General features: G+C 42.6%; 1 protein-coding gene across 13 annotated transcripts in view; it reads left to right on the top strand.

The window, feature by feature from the left end:
- The window catches only part of SLC45A1 (solute carrier family 45 member 1), an 80,786-nt gene that overhangs the window by 40,721 nt on the left and 16,462 nt on the right, over positions 1 to 23,603 (top strand). For 8 of the 13 annotated variants that reach the window (XR_010375817.1, XR_010375818.1, XM_064470234.1 and 5 more), the window contains 2 exons: positions 10,200 to 10,261; positions 11,040 to 11,139. The gene's annotated coding sequence lies outside the window, so the exon portion shown is untranslated. The other 5 variants (XM_064470237.1, XM_064470239.1, XM_064470238.1 and 2 more) reach the window with 5 other exon arrangements.

Raw genomic sequence — 23,603 nt, 5'->3', positions numbered from 1 at the left:
GTTCCTGTTAGTCAATCATTTTTTTATAACCCAGTATGCAATGATGTAATCTCAGTCCAGTGTTCATTAAATCATTGTACCTTCATGTTCATAACATCATTGTGCATCAGTTCTTTGTCAGGTGGGCACCTGTAAGCTGCCTGGGAGATGTCTTACAGATCCCTTCAAATTCTTGTGACTTAGACCTGCCATGTTTCGTGAGGCTCCATTTGAATGAGGATGAACTTCAAGAGCTGTAGTTCAGACAGCAGTCCTGAATTTCAATGAGAGCTTAGTAATTTATTTTCTTCCCGGTTCATTGCTTTCTCACACTTGCCACCATGATCACTGCTATGCTGAGCTAATTTTTTATTACTGCCTGCTAGTGAATCTCCTTGATGGACATGTTGGATTGTATTTCGATGGGTTTTTTGGTAGGTATATTGAAAGTGCACTGTGCAAAAATATTATCGTGTATACAAATCATAATACCTATTCCTTCTGCTTTGTGGCTTAAATGGACCTCTGTGTAGTTTAAAGAAAAAAGAGAAAAGGAGTCCAAACAGCTGAACTCAGAGCTGTCCAACTCCTAGCAGTGAATGTTACAGCCTAAGGCTGGCTTTGCTGGAAGCACAGACAGGACAAAGCCACTCCTGTGTGTTTTTCTTCTTTGTAGCAAGTTGATTAATTCCTGAAGTAGAATTTTGACCAGGACTGGGCATGGAAATCCTACCTTGCCTTTCCTTGTGTGGATGAAGGACTATGGGGGGAGTTCGTGTTGCCAACAAATGCCAGATGCGGATTGATGCTTCTTCCGTTCTAGTCACTTTAAAAAGTTTTAAGTTTATGCAAATGAGCTGCTGTGCCCTCTTGCTTTTACCACAGTTGAAATAATGGAGTCTAGTAGAAGCAACGAATGTCTAGTAGAAGCAATGAAACCAGATGGAACAGCATCTTGCTGTTTTGTGTATTGTCATGCGACAAATTTAATTGTGTCTGTCTCACTTTCTGTCTCCGTTTTATTTTTTCACTGTGGTTGCACTGATTTTTTTCCAGAGCTTTCCAAGGCGTGTTCCTAATAGTACACCTTACAGGCTTCCCTGCCTGTATTGCTTTGGTTTTGGGTAACTGTCTCTAAACAGAAAATGTTCTCCAAAGTCAGGGGAGGGAGAAAAAAAAAAAAAAAAGAGTTAATTGACTTTAGGGGCTAGAATGATAGAGAGGAGTCATATCGCACAGAGATATGCGAAAAGTTTTGTCCTTTCGTGCCTTTGGGGAAAGCGGCTCTTTGCTGCTGGTGCTAGGTGTTACCTGAATGCTGCGTGGGATTGCCCTTCTGTGTGTGTGCAGCACTGCAAGTCACAGTCAGTGTTTTTGCTCATGTGTTCTTTCCCTACTTGTTCCAGAGATATAGCCTCTCTGCTTTAGTCTTTCATCTCCAAAAGATCATTTTAACTTCTCAACATTTAATGGAAGACTATGCAGAGGGATGGCTTAAAAACTTTGTTCAGCTCCTTCCCTCTTGGGAAGGTTTACTGGTGTCCTGTTGTCAAGCAAAACACAGCTCTTTTTTTCTGGAAGAAAAATTTATGATTCTTCCTGCCTGTTTAAATTCACTTGGTCCTTCTGGAGTTCATCCAATCCTAAGTTTTCAGACCTGAAACGAAATGCTGTCATTGGTTTGTTTAGACCTATCTCAAGCAGGACAGTTTTAAAGCTGTATTTTTAAAATACTTTTCTGCTTCTCTAAAGAGCATCATAGGACTGACTACAGGTATTTTTTGGATACACCATAGCATTACTGCTGAACTTCTGGATTGTCTCTGATTTTTCCAGGAAAACTACATGTAAATTGTCAGGATCAAAGATTGAAAATACATATACAGACATATATGCATACATACACGCATACATATATGAGAACACACGCATATATATGTATATGAACACACACATATATATGTGTGTGTGAAAACAAAAACCGAACAACCAAAAAACCCCATAAGTCTTTCCTTGAAGAAAAGTATTTCTAAAAAAAATATTAAAGGCACAGTATTTGAAAAACAAAGATGATTTGTTACTAGTGCTTCTTACTGTGAGGTGATTATTCTGTTATTTGAAATGTATAAACACTGTCTGGGCTTCTTCCTGAGGATTTTATCCAGCTCAAAATCACTCTTTGCCTTCAGAAATGACTGAATAAAACTTTAGGTCTCTGTGGTGTCAGAACACAGCAAAATATCACGTTGGTCTTCTCTGGATTTAAATCCAAAGAATTTTCTCTTTCAAGATCCACCTGCCAGGCACCTTTTGTTACCTACAAAAGTTAGCTCTGTAGAAGTTTGAAGTGTGTGATGCTTTTAAAGTGAACTTGTGGAATCTAAAAACGCTAAGGTAGCTCAAGAGACAAAGCTCTTGCAGCGGCTGCACAAGAACCTCCCAGGAGTGCCGAGTTGCTGGAAGGAAGGGGTGGGTACTGGGACAAGGGAAGGGGGTTTGGATGGCAGAACTGTGGAGAGGAGGAAATGAAAGACAGGGACTGTCCTCTCCTGCACCTCTTCTCCTGGAGGGGAGAGAAGGTATGTACAAGCCCAGACGTTTTTCAGCCTGTGAAATTTAACATTTATTTTTACCCCTGCCTTTCCTCCAGTCTTCAGCCATTCGGTCATCTATATGTATATCCTGCTTCTCACCAGAAACAGCTGTGCTGCCCCAGGGATCTCTGCTTTGCTTTTTGTGGAAGTGTTAACAAAGCCATTTCCTTGTTTTGTCTCCTGCAGTTCTAAAAAAGAATAGCAACTTAAACATGCTACAGGAGGTTTTATGCAAGCCTAAAATATGCCTTATGGATAAGACTATTGTGCTGTTATTTCTTCAGATGGCTTTACTGTCACGAAATTTTCGCAGCATCTGTGAGCATATAGGTTTAGAGTGGATGTTGTCGATCATACAGGCTGTAAAAAGACTTAAAATTGAAACACAGTCTGCCAGATCTGTAACTGAAACTTAGGCTTTAAGGGAAACATTGAGGTTTTGGGAGTGGGCTTTTATACTAGTCTTTTACCCTCCAAAGGTGTCCAGAGATGTCAGTGCTACCTGAATTTTAATGAAATGAAATTATAGGGTACCAAGGAAGAAAAGGGGGACATTAGTTTCTGTTTTCTCCTGTTAATAGGGAGATGATTTTTACTTGAAATGAGACCTTCGGTTGTGTGAGGTAACTTCATTTTTTTTCCTCAATAAATAGTATTCCTTTGAATAAAAAGCCCTGAGTTCTCAGACCACCTATTTAATATTTTGATGTCCTAATATTTGCCTTCAAATAAATGGAAATATTAGTGATTAAGGTGTAATATTTAGTTTTATTTAATTTCTGTATTATGAGGATTACTTGGGAAATAGGGTTAATGACAAAGCAAGAGATTTTGATTGTCAGAATTTCATGATTCATGTTCCTGAAAATTGCTTTTTAGATGGGCATTTGAGGATTTGATAAGGATGAGTACAATTCCATCTATGACAATTTCTACCAAATTAATAAGAAATGTAGTCTAAGATACAATTATTTTAACGTACATTTTGGAAAATAGGAGGCTGTTGTGCAAGAATGGTCCACGTCTAACCTTGTCAAGTTTGCCTCTCCACACTTTCTGTCAGGTGGTTTCTCTGAGCAAGCATGGCAGCTGGTGCGTTATTTCACAGGAATCTGTTGTGACAGGAGGCAAAAGAGAATTTTACTGGCATGAGTTCAGGACAGCAGAGAACTGTAAATCAGGCAGGAACCGCAAAATCCATTTAAACCTGGGTTCCACTACTGCTGCTGCTCACAGAGCTTCTTTCTTTGATAGGTCCATAAATTCAGTTATCTGCTAAAACGGCAGCGTCACAAGTGGTGTGGTATGTATTTGGTATTTCTTCATTGGTCAATATCCAAGCCTGCGCAGGCAGGCCAGGTAGAAGTCAGTTTACAAAATCAAACTGACCCAAGTGCAGCATCAACAGAACAAAATTAGGTGGTCAGGAGAGATACCCAGTCTTAATAGCCAGTTCTAGTGCATGCCGCTCTGCAGCAAACTGTGTGAGTTCAAAAAGCCTTGCAGTTAATGTTGCTTCAGGAGCTCAGTTTGCACACTCATGCACACACAGTGGTAACGAGAGTTTGTCTCAGAGTCACGTCCAGTTGGTCAGTTAGAATGGCATTCACTCACAGTGATCCCAATGGCTCCAAATAATACCATTTTGTTCATATTCATCCTAAATGCAAAATTTTGGGATATATAAAATACGTGTGTTACTTCCACATTAAGTGACACAAATGTCCTTAGGAGCGCTGCGCTGCAGTCAGCAGATCCTTTCTCATTACTGCCCCAGCGTTCAAGCCACCAGCACTCTTACTGGATATACTGTGTGTGTTAATTAGCATGAGCTTTTTAAAATATGTATAAGAAATAGTGTCCCCGACCAGAAAAGGCAGTATTTGTTGCTCAGAAAATCAGTAATCAAACCTCTAATTGTTTTTATGTAGGATAAATAGTCTTTTATTAGGATTATGTGCTCATGCTTCTACAGATTTAATCTATTTTATGATGAAAGATTAAAACCACAAATCCCATTTAATAGTGGATCTCCAGCAATAAGTAAGCTATGTCATTTTATGGCTGATGTCCAACACGGGAGTTAATGGTAAGGACACTTTTGTACCTGTTCCACAATGAAATGAAGACTAACCTGAGTATTGCAGGTAAGACAGGAATCAAATGCTTGCTTATACATGGGGAACAAGGCTAAACCTTCCAAACAGCAGCACTTAGTCTTAGAATGGATAAATCATTTTGCAATAATTTTGCTAATTATTAATTTATCTGCTTACTTGCAGAATAGGTCTCTTCAGACTAAAACGTCCATCTAAAATGTTTTATTGTAAACTCCTGATGGTCAGTCCTGGTTCCTTTGTGCTATGGTATTTGGTTGCTACAAAGAATATGCGCATTTGGTTTGAAATGGCATTTGTTCAATACACTTATTTACTGGCTTTTATTATAAAACATAACTCCACATTAGTATAGCTTTTGAATTACACAGTTTATTCTTATTCTGGGGATCTGGAAATATTGAGGGGTTTTTTGCTGTTGTGTTGGTTTTTTTGTTTTTTTTTTTTTTTTCCAAGTGTGCTGACAGAGTTTCAATAATTCAATAATAAACACAGACGAGGCAGAGGGAGAAGCATTGAGGCACTCTGTAAACTTTGTGCAACATGGTAGAAATCAGAGTGAATAAAAACCTGTTATCCAACTTGTGAAAGCATGAATCAGCTAGATGGGGCTTGAAAGAGGGTTTGCTGCTGTTGGAATATTCCCTTCTCCAGGAGCCATCATGCATGCTCTCTGGGTTATGCATTGTTCAGGAGGCAGCAGTGGTAGAACCCAGAATTTTTGTGAAAGTTATCCATGAATCTGTGGCATTAGCAGTTTAGTGGTAAGTGTACTTTTAATATGTTCTGCTCGTAACAGTGTCAGTGATTTGGAGCTGTGTTTGGTGGTTTCCTAATATTTGGAAGTAGAAACATAGTAAGAGTCTTTGAGATTAGTTTAACGTGCCCTAAAACCCAAAACCTTCTGCACAAACCAGAAAAACCCAGCCCTTTAGTATGAAACATTAATGCTACAACCTTAGCATGAAAATACAGAAAAACAAACAGTTACCACATTTGCTGATGTATAAGAAAACACAGCAGCAGCACTGGATGAATAGCCTCTTATGAGCAGTTAGTCTTAACAAATATACCAGTGTGTTGGCCTGTCCCCTTCAGTTTTTTACTGTCTTTGGAGAGGCGAAGGGTTTCCCGTTGCAGGCGGGGCACAAGGTTATCTGTTCGTACGTCTTATAAGCAGGTTCCTTTTATTCTTCAGGAAACTACAGTAATACAAAATCTACTGATCAGTTTTAAATTGCTATAGGGTTTCCAGAGCAAGACAAAAATATACATGTGTAGTCTGGATTCAGTCCAAAGCATCTTTACCTCCGAACTGGTTTAGGCCAGAGAGACAGGATGTTCCACAGAGCAAAAACCCATGTGATTAAAGAGCATGAACAAACACAAAGTATATTATTAACAAAACACCAGACTGCATTTCATGTTGGGTTTTCTGGCTGGTGACCCATGGAGTTGACTCAAAAAGTTAACAGAGAGACAAAGGTCCAGTCGGTCATAACTAATAATCACAAAAGACTCCCTGAAGCCTTCTTCCTGTATGGTGGTCTTAAAAAGCTGTTCACGCTGTTCCCGACAGCAGTACAAATACACCACAGTGAGACTCTGTGCTTAGGAATGTGTGCAGAGAGAAAGTTACGGCATCTGCTGTGGAGGGGTTTTACCTTGATTCACCATGCTAGCCTGTGTCTAGCAATTAGGCTCCCTGTTATCTCCAGGCTCCTCATGCTGTCAACAACGCCTTTCAATTTCTCACTTGTGTTCTGACTCCCAGGCCTGTCAGTGCCATTCTGTCTGTCCTGCCTTGTGGTGCCTTCCATTTTCAGGATGTGGCTGATACCTCCACATCCTGACAAGCAGCTGTCTAGGCCACGATCTGTATGGGCAAACTATGAGTCACTCTGCTTTGTGATGAGGATGCATGTAGTAGATGCACGAGGTGAAGGGTATGGGGTGTTTGGAGACTTGTGGAGCACTTGACTAGCAGCTGACAGGAAATTTTGGTCATAAGCAGGTAGATAAGATGGAGTAGTCTTGGCTGGTCCTGTGCAAGGAAAAGAAAAAAAAAAAAACTCTGAACCTTTTTTTTGCGAATGTTGGTAGCACTGGGAGATTCTGCTTGTGGAAATTTGCATACCTTTGACCCCAGAAAGCCTGAAGAGATCCACAAATCCTCACTATGTAAAAGTTTCTTCAAGAATTCAGTCAAAAAGTGTCGGAACTGCTGTGTCCCATCCTGTCCATGTGCATGCCTTTTCCTAGGAGGCTGCACTTCTGCTCTCTTCCTCTGTGAGCAGAGGGCTGAGGTGCCAGTGAGCCTGTGAAGCTGCGTGAATCCTGGTGGTGCTTCACAAAAACTGCCGCCTTCTCTCTGGGCAGTGTGTGGGGATCTCGGGAAGGGGAGCATCAGGCCCATTTGCATTTATATTTAATATGTTAGTATATATTAGTATATTAATATAGTATGCTAATACACACTGTACTAAGTATAGTAATTAGTATATATTAGCATTATAGTAACAGAAGGTTACTTTATTACAAATGGACTTAAGGATCCTGGGTTTTCCTTTTCAGGGCTTCAAAATACTGTCAGTTTTCCCATTTGTATTTAACACTTAGCCAAACAGAGAGCTCTAGCTGTAGTTTAACTCCTGTTTAGTGTTGCAGGCTCATCATCTTTAACATGCATTTTAGCCAGGAGGGGAAGGAGCGTTGGGTGCTGTGGAAGCAGTGGGTGTCGGATCCCTGGCAGGCAGCGCGCTGCTGTTGAGGATGGCGGCTTTTCCTGTGCTGCCCACAGCATCGCTCAGGAACGTGTCTCCTCCCTCACAGAGGTGCCAGCTGCCTTCCCTTCCCGCCCCATCCCCACTGTTAGTCAGCAGGTGCTCTCCATTCCTCCATATCCGAAGGAGATGATGTTTTTGCTAACGCTACCTCGCTGTTCTCTGTTAACTAACTCGTCTTTGTTATTGCTGAAAATGAGATTTCCCGAGGCACTCTGGGCATGGGGTTGCTTTGAATGTAAGGAGAGGTACTGTGGAGCGGCACGTATCGGAGCTGCAAGGGGAGGCCCTGGGGTGCCTGCCCCGAGCGGGGGGTGTGAGCGTGAGTCACAAGCCGCAGAAGCGGGAGGGCAGGGGCGTCAGCGCGGTTCGTGCCTGAATCGCTCTCAGCCGGCAGCAGGTCAGCTGGCGGGTGCCCGCAGCCTGAAGTGAAAGCTTTCAACTCGCCAGCCGGCACACGGTTCCAGAAGTGAATATCTGCGTTTCATCAGCGTCTTGTATTGTCTCTCTGAGAAATGGTATGCAGTTGCAGGTAACTGGTAGTGCTTCGGTTTCCTGTGGCTTTCCACCTATTCATTCGTGTTGGGTCAGCTCAGCTGCTTTATAAACATGGAAATGTGCTGGAAATCTGATGAGCTTGCAACACAAAAGAAAACCTAAAATGCTTTGACATCTCAAACGCCAGAACTGTGGGGCTTTCTACCAAGCTCCGGTTCAGGTTTACGTGTAATGGTGAAATTAAAGCTTGGTGCTTCTTTCGGGCTCACACAGAGAAATAGTTTTTAGGTACTGCAAACAATTAAAGGACCAGATTATTATTCAGTGCTTGCATTCTTCAAAAAAAGACAAATATGTGGGAATCCTGTAGCTGTTGAGAGGAAACTGTGGTACCAGTGAAGTCAGCTGGCCTAGAAATTGTTTCACGTGTCCTTGGTATGAAAATGCACTGGAGTTTTGCAACAAAATGGCAAACATCAGGTACCATGACCTGTTTTCTAACCCTGGGACAAGATTAAATTTGAACTGGTGACAGGTATCAGAATATTTGCCTAAGCAAACATGGTAAAAGTTGTGTTAAGCCTTTGGAATGTTCAGTCACCCACTTTTGCATGATTTGCATGATAAAATCTCAAGGAATGGAATAGAAACACTTTTCATATGTAAAGTAACAACCATCAAGTTCTTCCAGAACGTTCTATCTTTATACCGAAATGTTCGGCAGATTTTTCTGTAAGTTAGGTGGAGTAAAAAGGCAAATTTACCATCTTAAATGCAGTTTTCTGATTGTGTCCCAAATACATTAAGCTACAACGATGTTTCCTTAACCCAAACATTTTGAAGTTAAAATTGCTTTTACTTGGAGTTCTGTCACTATTGGTGTTACAGCATTTTATTTACTAGCAGGGAAGTTCTAGTCAGAGGCCATAAGTCACAGGTTTTTGTCTCTTCATCTCTCCTCCTTGCAAGACCTCTGAAATTCTGCGTGACTCTTAATAGTATTCCTGTTTTTTAGTGAACAGTTTTCAGTGGTGCAGACTTCAAGGTATTTTAGCTATTTCCTGGCTATTGTCTCCAAATGCTTGAGAGGTTCTTTTGCCTGGGTACCCCACTGCACTGGTACTGGATGTTGTTTTACAGCCCAACATCCTCCCAGCTCAGTGTTCGTCCATGAAGAAAACTCCACTACCTTTGACGTAGGTGCTCCGATCAGTCAAAGGCTGTGGAGCATCTTTGGCCAAATGCAGAACCCCAAGCATTTCTTATTAAGGCCTTTGGTGAAAATGTTGGTGCCTACGGCTTCCTGGGAAGCTGAGCAGTTTGGTGAGACTGTGATGGGGGGGTCTGCCAGGTAGTGCCTAGGTGGCAGCTGCTTGCTTTTGGAACGCCCTCCCTCCTCCTGCAAAAAAGGGAGTTCCTTCTGTGTTCGGAGTGGTGTTGAGCTCTTAGTCCTGGAGTGATTGTCCTATTTATACTTCTAGAGATTAGCTTTCTCCCTGACCTGTGGAGCTTCCTTATTTTTCAATGAGTTGCAGAAACTCAGTGTCAGCAATCAGACCTTCAGACATCTCATAGGGCTCTGGGGTGCTGATTCACTAATATCTTGCCTTTGGTATTATTTAAACATTAGTCTGAGTTGTTGGTTTTAAGTGATGATATGATATGCATCATCTTGCAGCAAAGATAACTGTGAGAAATATCTACCTTTTCTGTATTACTGTTGACTGTTTTTACCCTATGAATGTAGTAATGGACGATCTGATTATTACAGATGTTTTTATAGATTGTTATATTTGTTTTAATCCTGATGTATTTAGGTGCTTCTGATTGTCTGCTGGAATGTGGGGGGTTTTGGTGGGCTTTTTGGTTGTTGTGGGGTTTTTTTGGTTTGATTTGGGTTTTGGTGGTGGTTTTTTTTTTTTTTCTTCCTCACTACCTCTTACTTCCATTGTCTGTTTCCCAAGCTGGTTATGTATAGTTGCTGCTGTTTTAGCTCCTTTCTGGCTTCCATTAATCCTGAATTTCCAAGATTGTCAATACCACGTTTGGGACAACTGTTTTCTAATTAAATACACCTCTTTTGAACTGCCCTGATTTATAGGATCCAACCAAGAAAAAATGTATTTTAAATACAATTTCTGATCACTACAGATGCACCTTTTCCTGCCACAGGTATAGTTGGCAGCCCAAGGTTTGGCTACGAACCTACTTTGTTTCTTGTTTTTCAGGTCAAAGTAACATCCAGTCAGACTTTGCATGGCATGAAGCAGAAACAGGATTTTCTAGCATGGTGAGTACTTTCAGAATCACAGGCTGATGATTTCTAATGACCAAGAATTCAGGAGACACTGCATCCTAAGTAAAAGCAAGAGGGGGTCAGTAATTGCAGAGTAAATTCTGTTTCACCTCCACCTGTTTTATAGGTGGCTTCAGGGAGGAATTTAGGAAAAGGCACATTGCGGAATGACTTAATGTGAGCTTTCATGATGATCGCAAGGAGCACTACCAGGGGAAGTTCACAAATGGAGTTTTGAAGGAGCTATTTAAAATGATAATATGGGTAGGGATTTAATGATGGTGTTCATGAGAAGACCTTAAATAGGGATCATGTAGCAGAGGATGTTTTTCCCTTTAGCACTCACTGTCTTTAACTTCAGTTGTAAACTCCTTTCTCTTTGGTCACTTTGCTAGGTGTAGACTTCTCAAGCCTCTTTTGGCTTTTTTTCGCTTCCACAGCTGAACACAGACCGGAAGTGTCTCTTTCATCAGTTTTTAGTTTGCTGCTTTTCCAGGCCATTTTCACTGAGTGGTTCCAGGAAAAGCTAGATAAGAACTTGCAAAGTCGCAGAGTTCGTCTATTTCATCTGCTTGGCCCAAGGCAGGCTCTAATAACGCTAACTTGCTCTCAAGCATCCTGGCAGATGATCTTAAAAGTCTCCAGTGATAGAGACTCTCCTATCTCCCTCAGCAATTTAAAATTATTTTTAATAGAAATTTTTGCCCCCTTTCTAACTTACAAATAATAATTCAAATAAATAAAACAACACTATTTCATTAATTGTACTCAGGTTTCGACATGGGCAGCAGCGGGAGAGCGCTATGACCTTGACTGCCTTAGCTTCATTTTGTGTTCTGGAGTGACCCACCAGATGAAAGGGCATAATTAAGGTATGGGTAGTTTGCTGCAGTAATTGACCCCCCTGCTCACCTCTTGGCCCTTGATTTTTCTTTAAGGTTCTGTACCCTGGAGAATTCTCATTTATTCTGACATGCTGTCCTGATCTTTGCTCATGCTGGTTTCATGAACGAAAATTTATTTCCCGTCTCCAGTGAGGTTTGTTAGTAAAACTGGTGTTACAGATGGGAGAGAGACAGGAAAGGGACTAAATTAGACCCGGTCACCCACACAGATAAATGATGTGCAGATTAGGGTCACATTTCACAGCAGGGCATACAGTAATGATTTACCTTGGAAGGAATAAAGCCTTAAAACCACACACAGAGGTAGTGTATTTACTAATATTGTTTAAAATTAAGCCCCAAAGGCAGCACAGTGAATGTCAAATTTTTATCCAAACTCTGAGTATCTGTCCATCTGGTACTTTTTCTTGCAGTGTAGCCTGGGGTCACTGTGATCCAGAAATAGGAGTCTGAGAAAGCCACCATCTATAAGAATGCTTTAAGTCACTTTCAAGCTGTGAGGGAATGAGGGTTTGAATTGGCTAAGAAAGTTTTGGGATTAAACTACGTAGGGGAGGCCTCCTATGGTACTGGCTTTTTACCAGAGTTTTATTGTCTTTTATTTGTCTGCTGTCTCTTTTGTCCCTAAAAACCTAGTGCAAGAAGCAGATCATGAGAGAAAATACAATTGGATGATGGACTTGGTTTGCTGTAGAGGAATAATTTACTTTTGCATTGCTTACTTGCCTCCTGTCTTCTGATTTACTGTGACCTGCAAGGGAACATTCTTCTACCACAGCCAAGGCATTCAGGCGGAGCTAATTGAGCAATTAAATTATCAGGTGATGGAAGTAAAAATCTCATCCACACAGTGGATGGATTTAGCAATCTGACTCCTTTTAGTTTAACTTACTATTATGTAATGTGTGTGTTGCTACATAGGTGTACGCTCTGTGCAAAACAAAGAGGTAAGCAGCTGTTCTGACGTACCCTTTAGCTGACATGGGATTCATGACTTCTGTCAACTGACCATAGAAGGAGGTGACAGCTGGGGTTTCTGAGGATAAACTGTGAATGTGGACAGTCGATTGAGTAGGGCTTCCCTTCCCAACTCCTCCTTTCTTGGAAGTCTCCCGTCAGGAGTTTGTAGCTGTGGCTGAGCTAACAGATATGTGAAAAACCCTCCTTTCCAGTCGGGTACATTTCACCTCTAAGTAGCCATTGAGGACCGTGCAAAGCTCGGCAGTGTCCAGGTGCTGGTGGGCTTATACAGAATTGCAAAGGGAAGCAAACTCCATTTTGGTGAAGAATAATGATGATGACGACGACGATCTGGCTGAAGATCCATTTGATATGACAAGTAGAGGCAATCTAAGATTCATGTGTTTTCTGAGAACGTTGTAGAGATGTGATGTTTGTCTATGCCAGCTGTCCAACTCAGCAATTCTGGGAATGATGTCTGTAATAAAAGCATACAGAATTCTAGCTCCCTCTTCCTGTACAGAACTACTACTACACAGATTGTTGTTCTAGCTGCGAGATCAGTAATGGTAAAAAACACACCTGTCCACAGCAATGCTGTCCTTATTAAACAGGTAGAGGACAGGGCACTAGAAACACTGTTGCGGCAGAAAACACAGGGAAGCCTGAAACCCTAGAATGAGGCACTAAAAAGGATGCAACGTGCTTAATGGGACAAACTTCTGCAGTGATGTTAGACCAGGGTGTAATGAAGAAAATGCTGCTGCTGGATGGATCTGCTTTGTTTCCACAGCAGGAGTTCTGTGTGTTGGTCTGATCTCCTAATTTTATAATCTCAGACCCTGTTAGAATAGAGTGGGCAGAGAGAGTCTCTTTTGGCTTTGTAGAAAGGTTTGATTTGAAATTAAAGAGGACATTGCAAAAGGTCGTGAACATTGACTCTGCAAGTTAAAATAGGTTGTTTCCTTCCCTTTTATTGCTAATAGAGAAGGGCTTAAAAGAGTCTTATGTGTTTCTGCCCTGTTGAAATTCTCATGGGAAGGTAATTCTGAGGGGATATCCAGACTTGGTGTGGCCCAGTATGCTTTAAAGTTGAGGAAGAGACTAGCCCTCGTCATCTGTTCTTTGGGGGAGAATGTGTAGTATGCATGGAGGTCCCAGGACCAGTGTTTTAAGATGTCTGTGTGCTCCTGTATCTGTGAGCTGGGTGTCCAAGCGTTATTGTCGCTATCACCTGTGGAAAGTAAAGGGCAGGGCCTGTCTGAGGTTCATGGACTAGATTTTGTGGCAACGTTTCTCCTTAGGCAAGTGGGTGGCTTGAGAAGCTGTGCAAAGGTAACAGGTTAATCTGCAGGAAGACGCTTGTATCAAACCTGTTTTTCTCCTATCCAACTGGCCCAGAAAGAAAAAATTGTGACAAAAATCTACTTGATGTTATATAAATTTCAAATATTAATTTTCACCTCTGTCCTTTATGACTATTCTTCAGCTGTGAAATCTGATCTCTGTATCATACAGTGAAGACATTTATTTGATACTTGGAATTTAATTAAGCCCATATGCCAGTATCTTAGAATGTCCCCTTTGTTTTTGATCAAAAAGTTCTCCCATTTCATTATCTCCATGTAGCCTGATCCCATAAGCTGGTCACTTGGGCACAGGAAGGTTGTCTAGCATTTTGGCCAATGTGAAAAGGAGATCCAGGAGAATAGGGTCTGTTTGAAGAGATGGGTTTGAGATTATCATGTCCTTCTCTCTGACCATAAGACCTCAGAAGGAGATTTTTTTGACTTTGCAAGAGATGGTAAATTGGTATAGTGTGGAGTGGATGTGATCTCTGTTCTGTCTTCGAGAAGAGATTGGTTAGATATGTGCAGAACTGTCTTCCTTATGGCTGCAAAAGACCATTAATCTTGTAGACTGAGCTCTCATATAGCAAAAACATCTTCCACCCGTGTTCTCTCTTCCTCCAGTGATCTCTGTTTGACTAATGCATGTGTTCCACAGAAGCATGCATATCTACTGCCTCCCTTGGTAGCTTATTACAGAATCACAGAATGGTAGGGATTGGAAGGGACCTATGGAGAGCATCTCATCCAAACCCCATGCTTGAGCAGGTACACCTAGAGCAGCGGGCACAGGATTGCATCCAGGCAGGTTTTGAATATAGCCAGGGAAGGAGACTCCACCCACCAGCTCTCTGGGCGGCCTGTTCCACTGCTCTGTCACCCTCACAGCAAAGGAGTTTCTCCTCATGTTCAGGTGGAACTTCCCGTGTTCCAACTTGTGCCCGTTGCCCCTTGTCCTGTCTTTGGGCACCACTGAAAAGAGTCCAGCCCCATCCTCTTGACACCCACCCTTCAGATATTTATAAGCAGTGATAAGATCCCCTCATAGTCTTCTCTTCTCCAGGCTGAACAAACCCAGGTCTCTCAGCCTTTCCTTATAAGAGGGATGCTCCAGTCCCCTGATTATCTTTGTAGCTCTCTGATGAACTCTCTCCAGTAGTTCCCTGTTTTTCTTGAACTGGGGAGCCTAGAACTGGATGTAGTACTCCAGATGTCACCTCACTAGGGTGGAGTAGAGGGGAGAAGATTGCAATGGTTGATCTGTTCTAACTCTGAAAAACATGTATTTTACTTGTAATTTGAATTTGTTTAGCTTTAATTTTCAGCTGTTGGTTGGACCAGCTGCTTTAGAAACCCTTGCTCTGTGTCTTATTCAGGAATTCAACAGATAGAATTCTTTAATTAGTTTATTGCAAAATGTTTTCCAGCTCATCAATCATATCTGCCATTCTTCACCCTGCATTTTTCAATGCTGTCTTTCATTTATGGACCCCAGAGCCTAGGCTCAGGCTCTGGTGCCATTTTCATCTTGTACTGGGCATAGAAGGGAAAACACTCCCAGCTGCTTATGGTATTTCAGGGCTGCAATCTGAGCCCTTCCTGGGGAACGCCTCTGTGTGGCTCAGCCTCAAGAGAGGAACCAATTACTCATGTACTGATTCCTACATGCTTGGTCTTCAGACATAGAGCTGACCTAGAAGTTGCACTAAACTTTCATATAGAATCAAACCCACGGATTGTCGGCAAGTTCTCCTTAGTCTGACACCCAACGAGTTGCTAATGTTACTGAGAAACTGAGTAACTCCGTACCTGCAGAAATCAGTTACTTTTCATGGGAGAGGAAAAAACCATAAGTAGAGAAGTCAAACCAACAGGAAGCCTGTATTCTACCAGGCAGGAGATTAATTAGATCGCTTTGAGGTCTGACCCCCATGTTTTTTATGAAAAGGTCACGGCTCTTGTTGGAGAGATCAATTAATATATCAGTGTATCAGGCTCAACGCAGAAATGCCATCCAAATGGTGTACAGGGAACCTCTGTGTACTGTGTATTTACCCTAGCAGATAGTTAACCTGGGTTACTGTTTGCTACCTGTTCCATTTCTCTTGCTCAAGAGCATTGGCAAATGTTTATTTGACAGAATGTTCTGTTCCTCTCCTCTTCCCCCCACCTCCCCCTCTTTTCTCCTCTCTCCCAAGAAAATGCAGGCTAATCCCAGAGCAACTCCAGGCTGCAAACATCATCTTGCAGGCTGGTCTCCAATCAGAGGAGTTTCTTTACTGCTGGTGGGGGAGAGTAGAAACCATCTTGAGAATGATCTGCCAAACAGGGAAGGGCCTTTAACCAAAGGGTAAGAAATCAGAAGAAAGGAGATACAGCACTTTGACTTACCTGAAAACACTCAACAAATTGAATACCAAGGTGAATAATCTATTTAGACCAGTAGAAGCAAAAAGCAGGCTTGTGAATAGCAGCAACCAAGTGTCCACTAAGAGCCCCTATTGGAATCAGGACTGCTTTCCAGTCTAGTATGGCTGACTTCCTGTTGCCTTAGTAGGAGGCTGTGTTTGAAAGATCTCACTAAAGGATCTCCAAAGGCCTCCAGGCTAGTCCTGTGGGCACTGCTTTCCAGTATACCGATCAATCAATTTTCTTCAAATGCTATTCATACACTGCATTGAAAGTGCAGAGCACTTCAGTGTGCACAAGTCAATGTTTTTCCCCTGGGTACACGTGGGGTAGATGATGCATACTCTACATAGGATGCAGAGCAAGTGGTAGTTAACAGTGCTGCTTAACACTTGAAAGTGACAGAAATCCTGGCTGCTAGTGATGGAAGGGGAGTGGGAGATGATGAGCTAGCAAGTGATTTGTATCATAAAGATGTATATTTCTGACATGGCTGGGTTCTGTCAAAGACGGACATTTAGGAGGGAAACAAAATAAGGATAGGACACTAAAACCCTTATCCCTTTGACCATGCTCCAGGGAAAGGTAAATTGTACTCATCACCCAGCAAACATTCTCAAATTCATTTCCCATAGGAGAATTTGCTGAGAAATATACACTTGTCAAATCAGGATTTGACACACAGCCCCTGCTTGTCTCTGCACTCCGCGGAAGACTCCTCACGGCTGTACTTGTGCTTTGAGGGTTGCTTTGGTGTTCTAGGCAGACAGAGGCCCTGAAAGAGACTGCCATGCTCCAAGAATGGCACAGGGGTGTCCTTTTCCTGTTATTTCATCTCTGCTTCAGTGGATGCAAGAGGCAAGGAAGGCTTTTGGAGTGGCTTTGGGGCCTTCCAGGAATATTAAAGCACCTGTCCGTATCTATTTACACTGAGTGGCCGTACCACTCCCCAGCATCTGTCTGGCTCCATAAAGTAACTGATTGTTTGGGGTGGTATGTAGATATTCCTATAGCCTCTGCCTTGTTGCTAGACACTTTCAGGCAGAAGGGGGATGAGAGCCCCTGCCTCTCCTGTCTGACAGGCACTCTGTATGGATAGAAGAGGCTAAATTAAAAGCAGCAGAAGTAGACTTTCTGGTTTTTCTTGATAACTGGTATAAAGGAGAGAAGGGAGCAGTCTGTGCTCTGCAATTAACATTGAGTGCTATTGCAGCTCATCCTGTAGTGCGATATAGATACAATCTCAGCAGAAAATGGAATGCTGCACTGAGTCAGAAACATAGAGCAATGCTGGGATTTGAAGAAAGTAATTAGCCCCAGGGACCCAGTGGTTTCTCATTTCCCCTGTGGTAAACACAGGGAAGTGGGGCAGTACTTCCCATAGGCTTCCAAAGTCAGTTTAGACAAGGTACAGAGCCAGTTTATAAACCAAGTCTTTAATGAATGCTTAGCAAGAGGCAGGCGCAACTCTGGTCTTCCTGAAGTACCCACCACATATGAGTCGGTGCAATGCTGCTTTTCTTTTGTGAGCTCCTGAGTACCCTGTGTCTCTGGGCGCTGTTGAGCCAGCCAAGGCTCCTGCCGGTGTAGCTGCTAGCGAAGACAGCCTGGTGCAGCACCGCTTTGGTAGCCATTGCCATGTCTCCCGCCAAGGGCGATGCTGTGTGATGGACCAGGTGTGGGTCACCATTTGCCATGCTTGCCTGCAGCTGGGTGCTGTGGCCTGGCTTCCGCATGGTGCCTCACCTGACCACCTCTTCCCGTCAGCCCTTGGTACAACATCAGCCTGGCCCTTCCTTGTGGTGCCCTGCACACCTGGCCTTCACAAAAGCAGTGATTTGCGGTTTTCCAAAACCTGCTGATCGCATGAGTTCTGCTAGTCTTCTCCAATAGAAGATTAGACGTGTACTGAATCACAGAAATAAGACACCCGGTAGCCAAGAAACCTTTGATCTTGCTAATGATAGGACCTACTGGCTGGAAGCTGCAGCTCACAGTTAATAAGAGAAGCAAGGAATTGAGCTGTTCAGGTAACGTAGCAGGGATGACAGTAATCTCTATTTACGCTCTGCCTTTAAATTAAAATTGCATTTAGTTCTAAAATACATGTAGCCCGTGCCGGCTCTGGGTGACCGCAAGTTTCTGCGTCCAGGATTCTCGCTCATGCTTTCCTGACATAGTACTTGTCACTCTCCTGTGGTTTGTCACATCCAGAAGAAAACCTGCAGCGTCTCTGGGGCATAATCACATCCTTGTCTCTTGTGAAACACATAGTCCACTTGAGGCATCACAGCGAAACAAAATACTGTACTTTGGTGAGTTTGCCGGTCTGCTTTGTGTGTTCCTGCACCTCTTTTCCTGAAGCTGTACCCAGCAGTGACACTTAGTACCAATATCTTGCATGGTAAAGATCTTACATGCCTGCAGTTAACTCTTTGTTCAGCATGTGTCCAGAAGTGCATTGTCAATGTAGCCTAGCACGCATGTTGCCTCAGAGGAGAGTTTTTCTTCGGCCTTCTTTCATTCAGTTGCTGGAAAAACAGAGGATGATAAAGATCTTCTGAAATGTATCTTAAAGTGTTGGTTGCAGGAGTTGGTCCAGGAGTAAATGCAAACAGTTGGACCGTGGCCTTCTGATACCACGCACATTCTCCACCTTCTGGATTCTGTAAGTGCCCTCTAGTGCCTAATTCTCTGAACTGTGCTGGGATTTCGTTGTCAGAGTGAGACCAGCCATCGGAGGGGTGGTTGTCTGGTGAGGGCAGGAGCTTTGTAATGTCCTCACTCATATTATTTTTGAGGGCAGAACTAGTTTGTCCTGCAGAAGCAAATAGAAATGCTCATTTAGCAGTCACTGCGCAAAGGTCAGGAAAGCAAACGACTAAATGGATGCACACTGCTATTGTGGAAATCGCAAATCTGAACAGAAACAGGAGCCAAATCAAGTGCAAACCAGTGGAAGAAAAACTATTGGGCTGTCACTGCACAACACTTGAATGGTTTCAGTGAAGCGTGGCATTAGTAAAATTTTTCTGAATAATTATCCCCTAAGGTTTGAGAAGGGGCCCCGGCATTCTGGTTTTCGTTGGATACAGCAACTGTAGACTAGGCTGATAAATTACTGATGTTTCATTTGTACCGTGACAGCATTCCAGTTTTTCTAAAACCAAATTGATTTTTTACTAAAGGCTTTGTTTTTAAAAAGAAAAGAAAAGTTTCACCTGCTTTACAAAACAGTTTGAACTACAGTCCAAGACCGTGTCTTGCCTTGTGTATTTGTCAATAGTGGGGGCATTTCTGTCTCTTCCTGTTATTAGAGCTCTATGTGCGATGTTGTACATTGTAGTTCCCTGGCACGCTTGTCACAGGGTATCCTGAAGATACTTCTTAATGGGTTGTTTCAGGAGCATGGCCTCACCTCGCACCTGAAAAGAACAGGGTAGGTTTGCTCTGCTCCCAGAAAGGATGGGAGCAGACATGTACTTTGTTATATCCACACAAGTGCAGACAGCAGTTGTCAGAACACGCGTACTTGTTTCTTTTAAAATTCACGTTCTTGTATAGTAGTTGGGTATGTTGAATTTATTTTCTCAATGAATTGACAACCCAGTTTTAATGCAAATGGATCAGTGCTGTTACCATTCCTGTTCATTCTGCAGCAAAACACTGGGTTTCATTTCTGGTGGTGCTTTGGGTGTGGGTATTTTGGATTTGGGTTTTTTTTTTTCCAGTTGTGTTATTCCTTCTTTTAAGTAAAAATTCAACTGCCCTTTTAAATATTTAAATTGCATCCATTAATATAGCCAGTGTAGGAGTTTGGTGAATCCAGGTTCAGGAACTGATTTACCTGGGCTATTAAAGTCCTCTGACAATATGCTAAGGGCCAGATGTGGAGGTGGTGTGCAGACTGGCATATATGATTCTTCTTTGTGTTCTGACATTGTATTAGCCTCCCACCAGCTTCCTTACGCCTACTCAGTTGACGTGTAAGGGATGTTAGGGCGGTGTAATTTACGTGGTAAGCTCCTCTTACCATATAAGTATTAAGAACATATAATTGAAACGCACCTCACCTTGTTTGAACTTGCTTTTTTTATTTCTGTCCTACTCTGTACTTGCACTTTGTCCAACACCATAGGCCATAGACCTTATTGGCATGACTGAGCATTTACAGAAATATAAATTTACTTCCTTGACTGATACCATAATTGTTGTGGAAAGTAGGGTTCCTTTCGGATTTGGCAAAAGCTCTCATGTACCTGGAATACATGTACAGGAAGAGTTCAAGGGAAGAGGGCAAACTGGCATCGGCTCTAGAAATTACCTGGAAAAGTGGATTGTGGAAGGAGCAAGGACAGTTGGGATTTAGAGCATGCTTCAGCCTGAATGATGAATGCCTGTATGCATCTAGGTAAGTCCAGTGGTAACCAGCGATAGGACACGAGGAAATGGAATGAAGCTGCATCAGGGGAAGTTCAGACTGGACATTAGGAAAAGGTTCTTCACTGAGAGGGTGGTTGGTCACTGCAACACGCTCCGCAAGGAAGTGGTCCCGCACCAAGCCTGTCGGAGTTCAAGGAGTGTCTGGATGAAGCTCTTAGTCGTATGGTTTAGTTTATGGTTTGGCTCTGTGCAAGGAGCACAGAGTTGGGCTCAATGGACTCATGGGTCCCTTCCAACTTCAGATCTTCTATGATTCTAACTCTTGCAATTTTTGTCATTGGCCGAACTAATTTTAAATAAGCGCAAGATTGCCATGAACTTGCTCTTGAAGAAACGTCTTGGTCCCTGGTTTGCAAACTCATCACCCTTACAAGTAGTGTAGGGTTGAGCTGGCACCGTTTCAATTACTCTAGTGCAAAAGAATGATAGCACCAAGAAAAATGCATCATTGCCCTAAGAAAGTTAATCAATAATGTGACTGGACAGAATGAGGAATATACTACGTAAAAGGAAGAGTCACATCAAGCTTTCTGAGAGATTACAGGAATATTTGGAGCATTGAACTTGCTTGCAAAAAGGCTGTATTTAAGAGAGATGAGCCTGATGCCCAGTAGCAAGTGTACAGGGCTTTACTCATAGCTTCTTAAGTAATCACACTGCTTTCTGGTTCTCAAGAAAAAAGTCTTGGGGAATAGAATAGTCCAGTTCAAAGGGACCTACAACTATCATCTAGTCCAACTGCATGCACACTGTTAAGGACATCGTTCAAATGCCTCTTAAACTCTGACAGGCATGGGGCATCAACTACTTCTCTCTCTCCACCCCTCCCACCCCCTGAAGTACTGTGAAAAATCACTGGGCTGGTTTTGTGCATGTGGAAATATCTAGAGTCATGGCTGTATAAAAGAGGAGGCAAGGCAATGCAGACGCTGACACCTTGCTCTCTGGAAATGAGCTAAGATCTTTGTATCTCACTTCTCTGCTGGAAGAGTTCCTGACCGAAGCTTTTGGAAAGTGTGCTTTTGCTAAAATACAAAGACTGCCTAAGTAGAATAGGAAGATGTAACAGACTGGAACGCAGTGGTTTCAGAGGTAGTAACCAAACAAAGAAACTGTTGTACAAGCCATATAGGCCAAGTGGTTGTTTCTGCCCTAATCCTTTCTGAAAACTCACCCAAAATCTCTTGGGGAATTTAATTTTTATCAGACAAATGTTTTGAATCCATGGCACTAAATCCTATACAGCATGAAAGAACCTTAGAGTCAGTGTGTCTGTATACATCTCTCCCTCTCCCACCTCCTCACTAAACTACAAAAGCACCAAGTGTTGAAGAGAGTATGTGCTGTGTAATATCTCTGGCAATGGATTTGCCACATCATCTATGGTACTAAGGCTTAGCACAGCAGAGCTGACTCAGTCAAATACTCGTTCAATGAGAGCTAAACGTTGGCAATAAATGGGGAAGAGATCTTAGCTTTTTCATAAATTCTGAGTGCTTTCTTTGATTTAACCTTTCCGCTTAATAATTAACTAATAAGGAGTGGCACCCCAACCCCACCACCACACCCCTGCCCTGGCCCCTGCAACCTTGAATCTCATTCTCCCAAACAAGACAAAGGCTTTTTTGTTTTTCCTTTTGAAAGACTTTAGTGCATGGACAATAATTAACTTGCCACTTCAATGTGGAGTAGGAAAAGGATACTTAGCTCTTTCTGTATTATTGCTAGCTTGGGGTGGTCAAAAATGATAGATTAAGTTAGACCACTTATTCCTCCTAAGGAGCAAGAAACATGCAGTGTTTCATTCTGGGCTCGGGGAAGCTTTAGTCTTTTCCATGCTATGGAAAGGATGGTTGTCCAGTATGCGACAGCATCACTGACTTGGAAATTGTGCAAACTGCCTTGAAATAGGCTTGGCAATTATTCTCCTGTAACCTACGCTGCTCAGGATTTTCCTCACCTACCACCTTGCCACGCCACCTCCTTTGTCGTGGAGCTCAGGAGGGGACACACCAAAGTCCTCCAAACTGTAAGCCGCTTTCCCTCTCTTTAAATGAAGTGAAATCTGCTAAATTAGAAAGAAAAAGGTCACTTCATTTGAGAGCCTTTCCCTCCCCCTTGTGTCTTCAGAAGGAAATACAGTTTCTGAGGTTTTCTTACAATATTGGCAAGGCAACCCTTTTGTGTCAAGGGCAGCCAAGCTGTACTGCTATTGCAAGCCTGTATGGTTTGTTCTGAGGAGCTCTCTGTGGCCATGCCCACAGCCTCCAACGGTAATGCAGCAGTGCGGAACATGCACCTTTGTGGCTCTTCTGAAGGAAGAGGGGTCATGTGTGATCTCTCCTGTCATAGTTTTTCCTTCACTTCTTTGCTTACGTACAAGCAGGCTGGCTGCTGTTCTGTAGGAAGTGGAGGATAGCTTGTGGTAGGCATGTGCGTGACTCTGCAGACATAAAAACTTAGTAACTAATCAGGCCTCTCCCTCTTTAGGTCACTGAGTGTTGATTAATCTTTGCTCCAGGATTCACATGGCCTTCGGGTGTTCTGAAGTGGCAGCCCCTGAGCACAGAATGACTTTCACAGCATGTCTGTTTGGTACAAACTTTGTATCTCCCCCAAAGAGAATCAAGTCATGCTTGGAAAGGAAGCTGCCAGTTCCAGGTGGATCACTGAATAACATTGCAGAGCCACTGAACCTAGCTGGAAGATGTTTTAAAATGAATTTTAAGACCACAAAAGAAAAAGGAACACACAGTATCACACAACTGAAACCCTGGTCTTCAAGAGCGAGAACAACATACTCTGTTGGTGGCTTGCACAGAATTTCATCTGACTGGACTTAATGTTTACTTCAGTGAAAAGGATTATGAGGATAGTAAGAGAGGTTTCCAAGAAACAGTCCTGTTCTGAGCAAGGCAAATAATGAGGTCTCCTGGCAAATGATACAGCGAGCCTAATGTGAGGCTGTAAATGAGCAGAGTCAAATACGCTGTCAGAAGCTGCTTCATGGAAAGACTTAACAAAAGAGTTTAATGAATGCAAAGCATCTTGCACCCAGAGAAAGGAGGAGAGAACAGCACAGTTTCATAGCAGTAGGCATTCATCACCAAAAGTCATTCTTTTGAGTGCGGTTGGGTTAAATTAGTACAAAGTAAATTAGTATCTTTTCATTTCAACAACAATTTATGTGTAAGCTCACACAGGAGAGCAGATTTGTGGTTTCTGTATTGTGTAAAGCCCACAGGATGCTGATAGATGAATGCACAGCAG

Source organism: Phalacrocorax carbo, chromosome 20 (genome assembly GCF_963921805.1).
Source record: "Phalacrocorax carbo chromosome 20, bPhaCar2.1, whole genome shotgun sequence".
NCBI classification, from domain to species: domain Eukaryota; kingdom Metazoa; phylum Chordata; class Aves; order Suliformes; family Phalacrocoracidae; genus Phalacrocorax; species Phalacrocorax carbo.
This window is presented reverse-complemented; position numbering and strand designations above follow the sequence as displayed.